Source organism: Alligator mississippiensis, chromosome 4 (assembly GCF_030867095.1).
Source record: "Alligator mississippiensis isolate rAllMis1 chromosome 4, rAllMis1, whole genome shotgun sequence".
Lineage (NCBI taxonomy): Eukaryota > Metazoa > Chordata > Crocodylia > Alligatoridae > Alligator > Alligator mississippiensis.
Window position 1 is genome coordinate 3,823,990 of NC_081827.1, and position 11,694 is coordinate 3,835,683.

General features: G+C 55.5%; 1 non-coding gene across 1 annotated transcript; it reads left to right on the plus strand.

The window, feature by feature from the left end:
* The first annotated feature begins 11,244 nt into the window (after positions 1–11,244).
* LOC132250457 (U1 spliceosomal RNA) lies at positions 11,245–11,408 on the plus strand. The gene has a single exon (XR_009462196.1). It is a non-coding gene; the product is annotated as a U1 spliceosomal RNA (small nuclear RNA).
* The last annotated feature ends 286 nt before the right edge of the window (positions 11,409–11,694 follow it).

The window sequence follows — 11,694 nt, forward strand, 5'->3', positions numbered from 1 at the left end:
GCAGTGTGGGGCTGACCCCAGGCGTGTCGGCTGGCAGATTAGGGCCGGGGTGAAGCCCGGGCACTAGTTGTTTGTCCAGCGCTGTCTGGGCTGGCCAGGTTGTGCCGCCCAGTCCAGCCCCAGCGACATGGGCCCGCGCCTCCTGTTGTCCCTGTCGCGGTTTGTGCCCATCCAAGCAGAGCGGTTGGCGCTCATGGTAGCGCAGGCTCAAGCCAAACGGGCCTGGTCCCCTTTTGTTTCGTAACCGCGTGGCTGAGAAGAAACGTCCGCGCCGCAGACAAGTAGCCCTTTTGTGTTGTGTGTTGAGGCCCGGGTGCAGGACAGGCCCGAGTCCCCCTTCCTTGTTTCCAGCTGTCGTGTCTCAGCACAGCTGTGTTGCTGAGCCCCGCCGTACATTTGTTTGCCGTATGTCTGGGCCCGGCACGTTTCGGGCCTGGCACACGTTGCTTTTGTGGCTGTGTCGTGACCCAGCAGCGCGGTTGGCGCTGGGGGCAGTTCAGCCTCATTTGCTCTGAGGTCTCGTGCAGGTTCCTGCCCCTGCGGAGCTGGGATTAGCACTAAAACTTTGGGGTGCGATACGCTGGTGAAAACTGGCGTTCACCCCTCAAATCCACCACGTGAAAGTGAAGATCAGCGCTACGGCTTCGCGGGGAGCAGCGAGGGGCCCTTTGCAATGCAGAAGGACCCAGGCTGGGTAGCATCTCCCTGCGGTGCAGAGACCCACGGAGCAGCTCGTGGACTCAGCGGTGTGGCCCCCGCTCCAGCCCGCGGCTGAAGGGCCGGTCGAGGGGCCAGCCTGATACAGGGAAGGGCACTTTGATTCCTGCCCCTTTTAACATTGTTACCATGTATAACTTACTTATGAAACTAAAACGCATTTAGTTGAAAGTTGAAAGGTGTGGAGTAGTATAAAATATAAGCTACAAATGCCATGGCACACAAATAGATAAAAATACCAAACTACAAGGGGAGATACAAAATGCACACATACACATTTTAAAACACAATTCCTTATCTTAAAGTGAAAGAGAGAGGAAGGAAGAAAAGGTAGAAAAAGAGAAACATATCCAAAGAGGGGAGAGCAAATGCAGGCAAGAGGAAAAGGGGGCTTTCTCCTACGTTATTCCCCCCCTTGACATCGGCCTTACACCAGGGTGATGTCACTATATTGTTCAGCTATATAGACAGGAGGTGCGTCATCTTCAGCTGGTTCGAAGTTAACACAAAACTTAGGCAGTTAAAAGATATTGAAAGAGAAAAGCCTTGGGGGCAGAGAGAGAAAATAACATAACGAGGTTGATTTGAACAGTTACAATGGTATAGTTGTCTCTTTGCTTCTTAAAATATGACTTTGAATGCAGTTTTTTTACACGCATCTTGTTATACTGATATTCTAAATAGCATTTAAATCCTTAAGAGAAGTACAGAGAAAAAACAAAACCAAACCAAACCCAAAAAACAAAGTACACACGACCCTTAATAAATATCCTTTTGCTAACCAAGTGGAATATAAAACCTTTTGAGAATTGCTGCCCTTGTTTCAAATATGAGAACAACTTTCCAGTCCAACCGGACGGAAGTGTTCTGGTCTGGGATCCACAGACAGGTCCAATTTTTAGACGGGGTATTACCAATTACTCTTATTATATTTTTATGGTATCATATGTATTTAAACTGACAATGTAAACCAAACCAAACAAACAAACACCAAACATATAACAAGACACCACAAACAGACCAGACAATTTTTGCCAGGCTGTGATGAGGAAGATGTTGCTGATGGTAGCGAGGCCTCATGGTTTGTGGGTCACCTTTGACTACACTGTGGCTTCTGCAACAGAAAACAAACACACACAAACCTGCCAAGGAAAGCTCCTTGCATGGCTGATTATTCATACTTACCAAGTGCAATGCTGACGTGCACTGGCGGTGCACACAGCATTTTCCATTCTTGGGGTGCTTTTCTTTTATAGTGAAAAGTGGAGCAGTTACCTACAGGAGGGTGGCCATGCTAAATTAAGGATTTTTTTGGCCTTTTCCTGCCTCAGCATCGGGGTGGGCACGGATCAGCCCGTCCGATGCGTATTTTCCAACAGCTCGGAGCCGTTCCTTCCTGCTAGCCAAGAAGGGTGGCCGGCAGGATTAAGAGGTTGGTTACCCTGTTCCTCGAGGGTCAGGTGGTTGGTGGCTCACTTCTTTTTTCTTTTCTCCAAGCTGGGTCACTGGGATGCTCTCCTCATGACACCAGGAATCCTGTTAACACGGCTAGATTCAGGGTTAGATCTATCCCACCCCCTTAAGCAGTTTCAGTTGGGACACATGTACCCATTTTCCTGATTCCCCTTTATCAATTTGGACCGCGGTTGGGCTTAATCGATTGATAATAGTGAAGGTCCGATCCATTTGGACTCCAGGACGTGTGCCTTTGGGGTGAGTCTAAGGTACATGACTGACTGTCCAATTTCCCAAAGCCTGGGAAGCTGTTCGAGCTGCCTGTCCATCCGCAGCCGAGCTTGCTGAAGAGCTTCATTAATTTGCAACTCCTGCTGCCTCAAACGGTATGGGAGCTCTTTCACCCATTCAGTAATTTCTGTGGGCTGTGGATTGTCCAGGGTGTCTGGGTATGGGATAAGCCCGGTGGGTATTAGAGCCATCTGCTTGCCAAATAGGATCTGGTAGGGCTGGAGGCTGGTTCCCAAGCGGTTCCCGCTCCGGAGAGCAGCTAAGATCAAAGGAAGCTTAAGATCCCAGTCTGTACCTGTTTGATTTACCACCTTCCTTAACGACTCCTTAATTGTCCTATTCATCCGCTCTACCTGCCCAGATGCCTGAGCTTGGTGAGCAATGTGCCACTGCTGCCTGATGCCTAAGGCTTGCAGCAGCTGTTTAACAACAGCCCGGGTGAAATGGGGACCTCGGTCTGAGTCTGTGATTTTAGGAGCTCCAAACCAGCATATTACCTCTGTCCAGAGTTTCTTTGCTGTGACTTCAGCAGTGTGGGTGCGCAGAGGAAATGCCTCCACCCACCCGCTGAAGGAGGCTATAACCACTAGCAAGCACTGGTTTCCTCGTGCTGTGCGGGGCAGCTTGTCAATGTAATCCATTTGGATCCTTTGCCACGGACCCACTAGCTTTTGATGGAAAAGGAGTCCGGGGTCTTTTGGTTTTGCTCCCTCCCCTGCACAGCGCAAGCACTTCTGCACCCACACCTTCACATCTTTGGACATCCCTGGCCAGGAGGCAATTTCCTGCACCCAGCTGTTGTGGCTCCAGATGCCCCGTGCCTGAGGCTGTGACAAGCAGTTATGATGTTCTCTCTATACTCTGGAGGTGGTACCCACCTAACTTCTCCGCTTTCCTGATGAACAGCATACTCCTGAATCTTCCAAGTTTGGTGGCTTGAGGACCAGGTTTGCACCACGGCAATGTCTCCCTGTGCTCCTCTCTTTGCTATAGCATCTGCTAATTGGTTCAGTTTGGCTTCCAAAGTATCAGCCTTTTGATGACCTTTAACATGTCGAATGTGTAGTGAGGATGGATGCCTTTGAATCCATCCCCAAATTGCCTGCCAATCACCCTTTTGTGCAATTTCTTTGCCATCAGCAGGGTGCCAATGAGCTTTGTTCCAGTCACATATCCAGGATAGCAGAGCCCTAGCACAGAAGTCAGAGTCAGTGTGGATCCACAGTTTCCCTTCAGGTGGGTTGTGCTGTTCAAGGACTTCCCTCAGAGCTCGTACTTCAGCAGCGTGAGCTGAGCACCCCGCTGGCACGGGACCCCCTATCTGATCATTATTTAAATTCACCGCTCCATATCCAGTAAACCACTTTCCGTTTTCAAAGCTAGAGCTCCCATCTGTAAACCACACATGGGTAGGCTGATCCTCCACTGCTGGGTTTTCTTCCAGCGCTGGAGCCTCGGTGACCCCCGTCTTCCCTTGGCAAGGCTCTGTACCAGGGCATGGTGAGCAGTGCCTTCTACTAACAAGGCATAGGGGAGCATATCCACCTTAGACTGGGTTTCATGTCCAACTCCCCGTCTGGTCAGGAACGATGCCCACTGGGCGATCTGGGTGTTGGACACTTTAGACCCTGTCAGGTTTCCTGACAAAATGTACTTTAAGGGTGAGATGTGTCTGGATGATTACTGAATCCTTCACATTTGTGAACAGCCCATACTGCAGCCAGGCACTCTCGTTCACACTGGCTAAAATTAATCTCTGGACCTGTCAATTTGCGGGATTCGTAAGCTATGGGTACCAGTTTACTGTCTGAATTTTTTTGTAGCAGTTCGGCTGATAGAGCTCTTTCATTCGTTGCCAATTTAATATAGAAAGGCTCAATGGGTTAGGGTGTGCCAGAGCAGGAGCCGTGATTAACTCCTCCTTAAGTGAACAACAAGCCTTTTGCTCGCTGCCTCCCCACTCCCACTGCACCTTTTTCTTTAGCAGCCTCCACAGAGGTGTGTGATCTCTGCACATTGGTATAAGTCCAGTCATGGGTGGAGTCCCACCAGGTCTCCGTGATCCCTATGACATCGTAACTGTTTGCACTGAGCAGGAGGATGAGCTCCTCCTGCTTATTCCCCAGGCTCCTGGCATTAGTGTACAGGCAGGCAAGTGCCCCCTGGGGGGCTCCTTCCTTGCCCACAGATTTTACCAGGGCTGGGGCTGGGGTGGGCTCCCTTGAGTGCCGTGATCCGCTGGCTTTGCAAGGATTGCTCAGCGGGCCAGCAGTGGCGGTCGTCCCCCCGTCCCCCAACAGGCTTAGTTTAAAGCCCGGTGGAGCAGGTCAGCCAGTCTGGCTGAGAAGAGCCTCCTCCCCAGGGGAGAGAGGTGGAGACCATCTCTTCCCAGCAGCTCGCTGCCTCTCTCGCCAAAGAGCGGGCTGTGGTCATGAAAGCCAAAGCCTTCCTGATGACACCAGCGCTGCAGTCTTTGGTTGACCACATAGATCCTCCTGTCCCTTCTCAGCCCATAGCCTGAGACTGGGAGGATCGACGAGAACACCACCTGTGCCCCCAGACCCTTTAGCCCCGCTCCCAAATCCCTGCAGCGCCTCATGACCCGGCTGGGAGCGCTCCGAGCCGTGTCATTGGTGCCCACATGAATAAGGAGCATGGGATAGCGGTCTGTGGGTTTGAGGAGCCTGGGGATCCTCTCCGCAGTGTCCCGGATGCGGGCCCCTGGGAAGCAGCAGACTTGCCGGGCTAAGGGGTCGGGGTGGCAGATTGCCCCCTCCATCCCCCTCAGGAGGGAGTCTCCCACAACAAACACCTTACGTTTTGTCTTGGGGAGAGCAGGGGCGGGAGCTGCAGTGGGGCCCATGTTGCCTGTGGGGGCCGGCAACTCCGCAGGCTCTGCTGGGGCAGCAAGAGGTGCATACCTGTTGCTCAGCTGTGGCGGGGGTGGGGCCTTGGTGCGGCGGGCCTTAGGGCCCTTGACCACCTTGGTCCATGCCCCTGGCTGGACACAGCAGGAGGTCCCAGAGTCCTCCTCTGGCCTGGAGGGAGACTGCGATCTACCCTCTGCCTCCCGGGGAAGAAGGGCCTGGCAGTAGGAGTCTATCTCCTGCTCGCAGTCCCTGATGGCACGCAGTCTCTGGATTGTGGCCTGGAGCTCCTCCAGCTGGCGCGCCAGAGACCCCAAAAGGGAGCAGACCCCACAAGGGGAGGTCGCTATGCTCCCAGGCCCCAGAGCCTGGAAAAGGGACAGGCAGCCCCCGCAGCCGAGAGCCAGGGGCTCCGTCCACGTGGAGCCCGGGACCAGGGGCTCCGTCTGGGTGGCCGTCTCTGAGGTGCCAGAGGGGGGAGGCCGCAGAGCCCGAGGGGACCCTTGGGGTGCGGCGCGTGCCCATCCGTGTCATGCCTCTGGTAGGCTGGCTACAGCTGGGACTGTCTACCCTGGGGGGTGCGCAGGCAGGGTCTGGCGCCCTCCCGCGCGAACTCCGCGCTAACTCACGCGCTGGCAGAGAAGCGCGCCTGTTTGTGCAGCCTGTTCACACGGCTCCCTGGGGGGCTGGGCCAAGTAGGGGCCTGGGCGGGGCTTGACCCGGCCCGGCTCCACTCAGCTGCCGCCTCCCACACACACACTAAGGGGTTAGCCCCTTCTCTCCACGGGCCCCGCTTACCCCGGCTGCGCTGGGGGTCAGCGGGGGGCTCCGCGGCTACTGGAGGGCTTCTGGGGGGCTTCGGGGGAGCGGGGTCGCAGCGAGCTTTTACCCGCGCGTCTCTCGCCGCTCCCGCGTCATGACTGGACCACGGGGATAGATGGCTATACCCTGTACAGGAGGGATCGTGTAGAGAAAAGGGGCGGGGGTGTAGCTCTCTATGTTAAGGAAAGCTACGTGTCCCTGCAAGCCGATATTGGTGACGAGGGTGGACGGCTGGAGACCCTCTGGGTTACAATCCGTGGGGAACACGGCACAGGGGACACAATGGTGGGAGTCTATTACAGACCTCCCACCCAAAGTCCTGAGCTAGACCAGGAGTTTGCCCAGAAACTGGCTGAGGCAGCTTGCTCCAGGACCATGGTTGTCATGGGTGACTTCAATTACCCGGACATCCCGTGGGAGGATCGCTCGGCAAAAACTGAGCCGTCGCAAAGCTTCCTCTCGTGCGTGGATGACCTCTACCTGACTCAAGAAGTCTATGGGCCAACGAGAGGCAAAGCGCTGCTCGACCTGGTACTGGCTACTGGGGAGGACCTAGTCGGCGACCTAGTGATCGATGGGAAGCTGGGTGACAGCGACCACGAGCTGATCACCTTCACCATCCGCCGAAAAGCTGGCAAGTCAGTCAGCAACACGCAAGTCCTTGACTTCAGGAAAGCCGACTTTGACAAGCTCAGGAGGCTTGTCAGTGAGGCCCTAAGGGACCACGACCACAGGGAGAGGGGAGTTCAAGAAGACTGGTTGCTCCTCAAGGGAGCGATCCTCAATGCCCAAACTAAGTCTATTCCATCTCGGAGGAAAGGCAGCAAGAGGGCACAGCAGCCCCCTGGCTCTCCAGGGACCTAGCAGACCTCCTGAGGCTAAAAAGAAAGGCCTACAAAGGATGGAGGATGGGAGTCACCTCCAAGGAGGATTATTCTGCACTGGTCCGGTCCTGTAGGGACCAGACCAGGAAAGCCAAGGCTGCAACTGAACTCCAGCTAGCTTTGAGCATCAAGGACAATAAAAAGTCCTTTTTCAGATATGTGGGGAGCCGGAGGAAAAGCAGGGGCAACGTTGGACCCCTGCTGAACCAGATGGGGCAACTGACAACTGACGCCCAGGAAAAAGCCAACCTATTAAATAGGTACTTTGCGTCGGTCTTTCATCAGCCCCATGGGACGCCCGTGCCCGCTACAGGGCCGGGAAGTCCGGGTGAGGGTGATCCCCTGCCCTCCATTAGTGCTGACTTCATGAAGGAACATCTTGAGAAGCTGGATACCTTCAAGTCAGCCGGCCCTGACAATCTTCACCCCAGGGTACTCGAGGAGCTGGCGAGCATCATAGCCCAGCCTCTAGCGCGGATCTTTGAAAACTCTTGGCGCTCTGGTGTAGTGCCCGAAGACTGGAAGAAGGCCAACGTGGTGCCTATCTTCAAGAAAGGGAGGAAAGTGGATCCGGCTAACTATAGGCCCATCAGCCTGACTTCTATCCCGGGGAAGATCTTAGAAAAGTTTATTAAAGAGGCCATCCTTAATGGACTGGCCGACGTCAACATCTTAAGGGATAGGCAGCACGGGTTTGTTGCGGGTAGGTCTTGCTTGACCAATCTCATTTCCTTCTACGACCAGGTGACCTATCACCTGGACAAGGGAGATGAGATTGATGTCATATATCTTGACTTCAAAAAAGCCTTCGATCTGGTGTCCCATGATCGTCTCTTGGAGAAACTGGCCAATTGTCGCCTTGGGTCCCCCACGATCCACTGGCTGGAAAATTGGCTCCGGGGTCGGACCCAGAGGGTAGTCATTGATGGAAGTCACTCATCTTGGTGTCCTGTGACCAGTGGGGTCCCCCAGGGCTCTGTCCTTGGACCCATACTGTTCAACATCTTCATTAATGATGTGGACACTGGAGTCAGAAGCGGACTGGCCAAGTTCGCAGACGACACCAAACTTTGGGGCAAAGCATCCACACCAGAAGACAGGCGGATGATCCAGGCTGACCTGGACAGGCTCAGCAAGTGGGTGGATGAGAATCTGATGGTGTTCAACGCCGATAAATGCAAGGGTCTCCACCTTGGGAAAAAAAAACCCCAGCATCCTTATAGGCTCGGCAGTGCTATGTTGGTTAGCACTATGGAAGAAAGAGACTTGGGGGTGATCATTGACCACAAGATGAACATGAGCCTGCAATGCGATGCTGCGGCTAGTAAAGCGACCAAAACGCTGGCTTGCATCCATAGATGCTTCTCAAGCAAATCCCGGGACGTCATTCTCCCCCTGTACTCGGCCTTAGTGAGGCCGCAGCTGGAGTACTGCGTCCAGTTTTGGGCTCCACAATTCAAAAAGGATGTGGAGAAGCTTGAGAGAGTCCAGAGAAGAGCCACGCGCATGATCGGAGGTCAGGGAAGCAGACCCTACGATGACAGGCTGAGAGCCCTGGGGCTCTTTAGCCTGGAAGAGCGCAGGCTCAGGGGTGATCTGATGGCCACCTACAAGTTTATCCGGGGTGATCACCAGTATCTAGGGGAACGTTTGTTCACCAGAGCGCCCCAAGGGATGACGAGGTCGAATGGTCACAAACTACTACAAGATCATTTCAGGCTGGACATAAGGAAGAATTTCTTTACTGTCCGAGCCCCCAAGGTCTGGAACAGCCTGCTGCCGGAGGTTGTTCAAGCGCCTTCATTGAACACCTTCAAGATGAAACTGGATGCTTATCTTGCTGGGATCCTATGACCCCAGCTGACGTCCTGCCCTTTGGGCAGGGGGCTGGTCTCGATGATCTTCCAAGGTCCCTTCCAGCCCTAATGTCTATGAAATCTATGAAATCTATAAGTGGGAGCGGAGGAAGTTAACACCTCCAAGCAGCACTGGCAGGGAGTGAGGATCCTTGGGACCCGGCATGTTTAGTAGGTCAGTGACCTTTTGGGAATCGATCTTTTTCCCTTCCACCCCCAGTCTTACACCCAAGTGGGTTACTTCTTGCATGACTAACTGAGCCTTTGGTCTGCTGACTCTGAACCCAGGTGTCTGGATCAGAGCCAGCACCCTCCCCGTGCATCCCTTCACCTCCCGCTCCTGATCTCCCCATCCCAGTATGTCATCTGCGTAAGAGACCACCCTTTCCTGACCGGGTCCAGCTAAACTGGAGCATGGATACGGCATGGAGGTGGGCTATGGCTGGGGCGTTGTGAAACCCCTGTGGGATCCGGGTAGAGGTGTACTGTTTCCCTTTAAAGGTGAAAGCGAATCGGTTCCATGACTCGGGGTGCAGGGGGATTGCAAAGAAGCAGTTGCCTAGGTCTATCACAGAAAACCATCGGGGACTCTCTAGTACCCTGCTAAGCATGGCAGGCGTGTTAGCCACTATAGGAGCCATGGGGCGAGTCCCCTTGTTAATGGCTCGATAGTCAACAGTAAGCCTCCACGATACCTGGTCCGCCTTTAGGACGGGCCATATGGGGGAATTAAATTCTGAATTGGTTTCAATCAGCACTCCCTGCTGCAGTAGGTCTGTGATAATTAACTGTATGGCTTCCTCTGCTTGCTTGGGGAAGCTATACTGTTTTTGAGGAGGCACCGGATCCCCTATGATCTTAACGCAGGCGTTGATCCGGCCACAGTCACTTTTACCACTGGCAATGGAAATGCCTCCACCCACCCGCTGAAGGAGTCTATAACCACTAGCAAGTACTTAGAGCCAGGGACAGGTTGTCGTGCATCCACAGATGCATCTCAAGCAGGTCCAGGGAGGTGATCCTCCCCCTCTATGCGACACTGGTCAGGCCTCAGTTGGAGTACTGCGTCCAGCTCTGGGCACTGCACTTCAGGAGGAATGTGGCCAGCGTGGAGAGGGGCCAGAGGAGGCCACCCGCATGATCAGGGGGCAGCAGGGCAGGCCCTACGAGGAGAGGTGACGGGACCTGAACCTGGTCAGCCTCCACAAGAGGAGGCTGAGGGGGGATCTAGCGGCCTGTTACAAACTAGTCAGAGGGGACCAGCAGTCATTGGGGGAGTCCCTGTTCCCCCGAGCACTGCCAGGAGTGACTAGAAATACTGGTCACAAGCTGGCAGAGGGTAGATTCAGACGAGACATCAGGAGGCGATACTTCACTGCCAGGGCGGCTAGGATCTGGAACCAACTTCCAGGGGTGTTTCAGGGGTGTTGGTTGTAGCCGTGTTGGCCCAAGGATTCATGCAGACCAGGGTAGTGGGGCAAATGTGATATCTTTATTAGACCAGCTGAATAGTCTTGATCTTAGCCCAAGAATGAATCCCAAAGCACCGCTGCGTTCAGAAGTGATGCTGGGCACGGTGGGGGATGCTTTGACCCTGGAAAAGTGGAGACCCTCTGAGCTGGACTCAGAATAAAGTCCTGTGAAACTACCTGCCGTCAAATGCAGGATGTCTGAGTCTCGTGGTGGTGCGTCAGAGCGCTGCGCCGTTCACAAAAGTGCTGGAGGGTGCGCGGGACGTAACACGGTGGAAACCCGGAGCCGCTCGCTGCTCAGAGACCAGGGCCGAGATCCCCTTCCTCCGCCAAGGCACGGAGATTCGTACCCGGGCTCAGGGCAGCACTGCTGCACGGGGCGCCTGGGCAGCCCGGCTCAGGGGCAGGATCTGGGCTGCTTTGCTCCCCACCCCCACCTACCCGGGAGGGTCCGCGCCCGGGGCTGCTGCCCTGGCCCCCTGCTCTGCTGGGGCTGAGCCCCCCCACCCCGGGGGCAGTGCAGGACCAGGGCCCGGCAGGAAGGTCCCCGCAGCCCTGGCCTGGGGAGAGCATGGGGGACACCCACGGCTGGAGCCTGGTGGGCGGGACAGTGCTGATGACGCAGGCAGAGGGGGCGGTCGTATGCAGATCTGGAAGGGAAGGGGTGGGACAGGGAGGGCGTGCAGGGCCTTTTGGGAACAGGGCACTGAGCACCGTTGTGGGGGGCCTGGCACAGGGTGGGGGTGTAGGGGAGGTGGAGGGAGGAGCCCTGCCCCGTGGGGAAGGAGCAGGCTGCAGTGCAGGGAGGGTCGCATGCACTTGCCCATACTTGTGCGTGGGTTGGCCGGGGGGCGGTGCTGGGGCCCGGCCTAGATCAAGCATACTTACCTGGCAGGGGAGACACCATGATCACTCAGGTGGTTTTCCCAGGGTGAGGCTCGCCCCTTGCACTCCGGGCGTGCTGACCCCTGCAATTTCCCCAAATGCGGGAAACTCGACTGCATAATTTGTGGTAGTGGGGGACTGCGTTCGCGCTCTCCCCTGGCAATGCTGTGTAAAGACAGACTGGAGAGAGGGGCTGGGAGCTGTAGCTGGGGCTCCACGTCTTAGGCTTGCTTGTCAGCAGTGGGGTGCAGCAGGCAGTGCTAGGGGTGCCTGTGCTGGGACCTGCTAGGCGGTGGAGGGGCTGGAGGCGGGGGTGTATGGGTGCCTGTGCCGGCGGAGGGGCTGGAGGCGGGGGTGTATGGGTGCCTGTGCTGGCAGAGGGGCTGGAGGCGGGGGTGTATGGGTGCCTGTGCCGGGACCTGCTAGGCGGCGGAGGGGCTGGAGG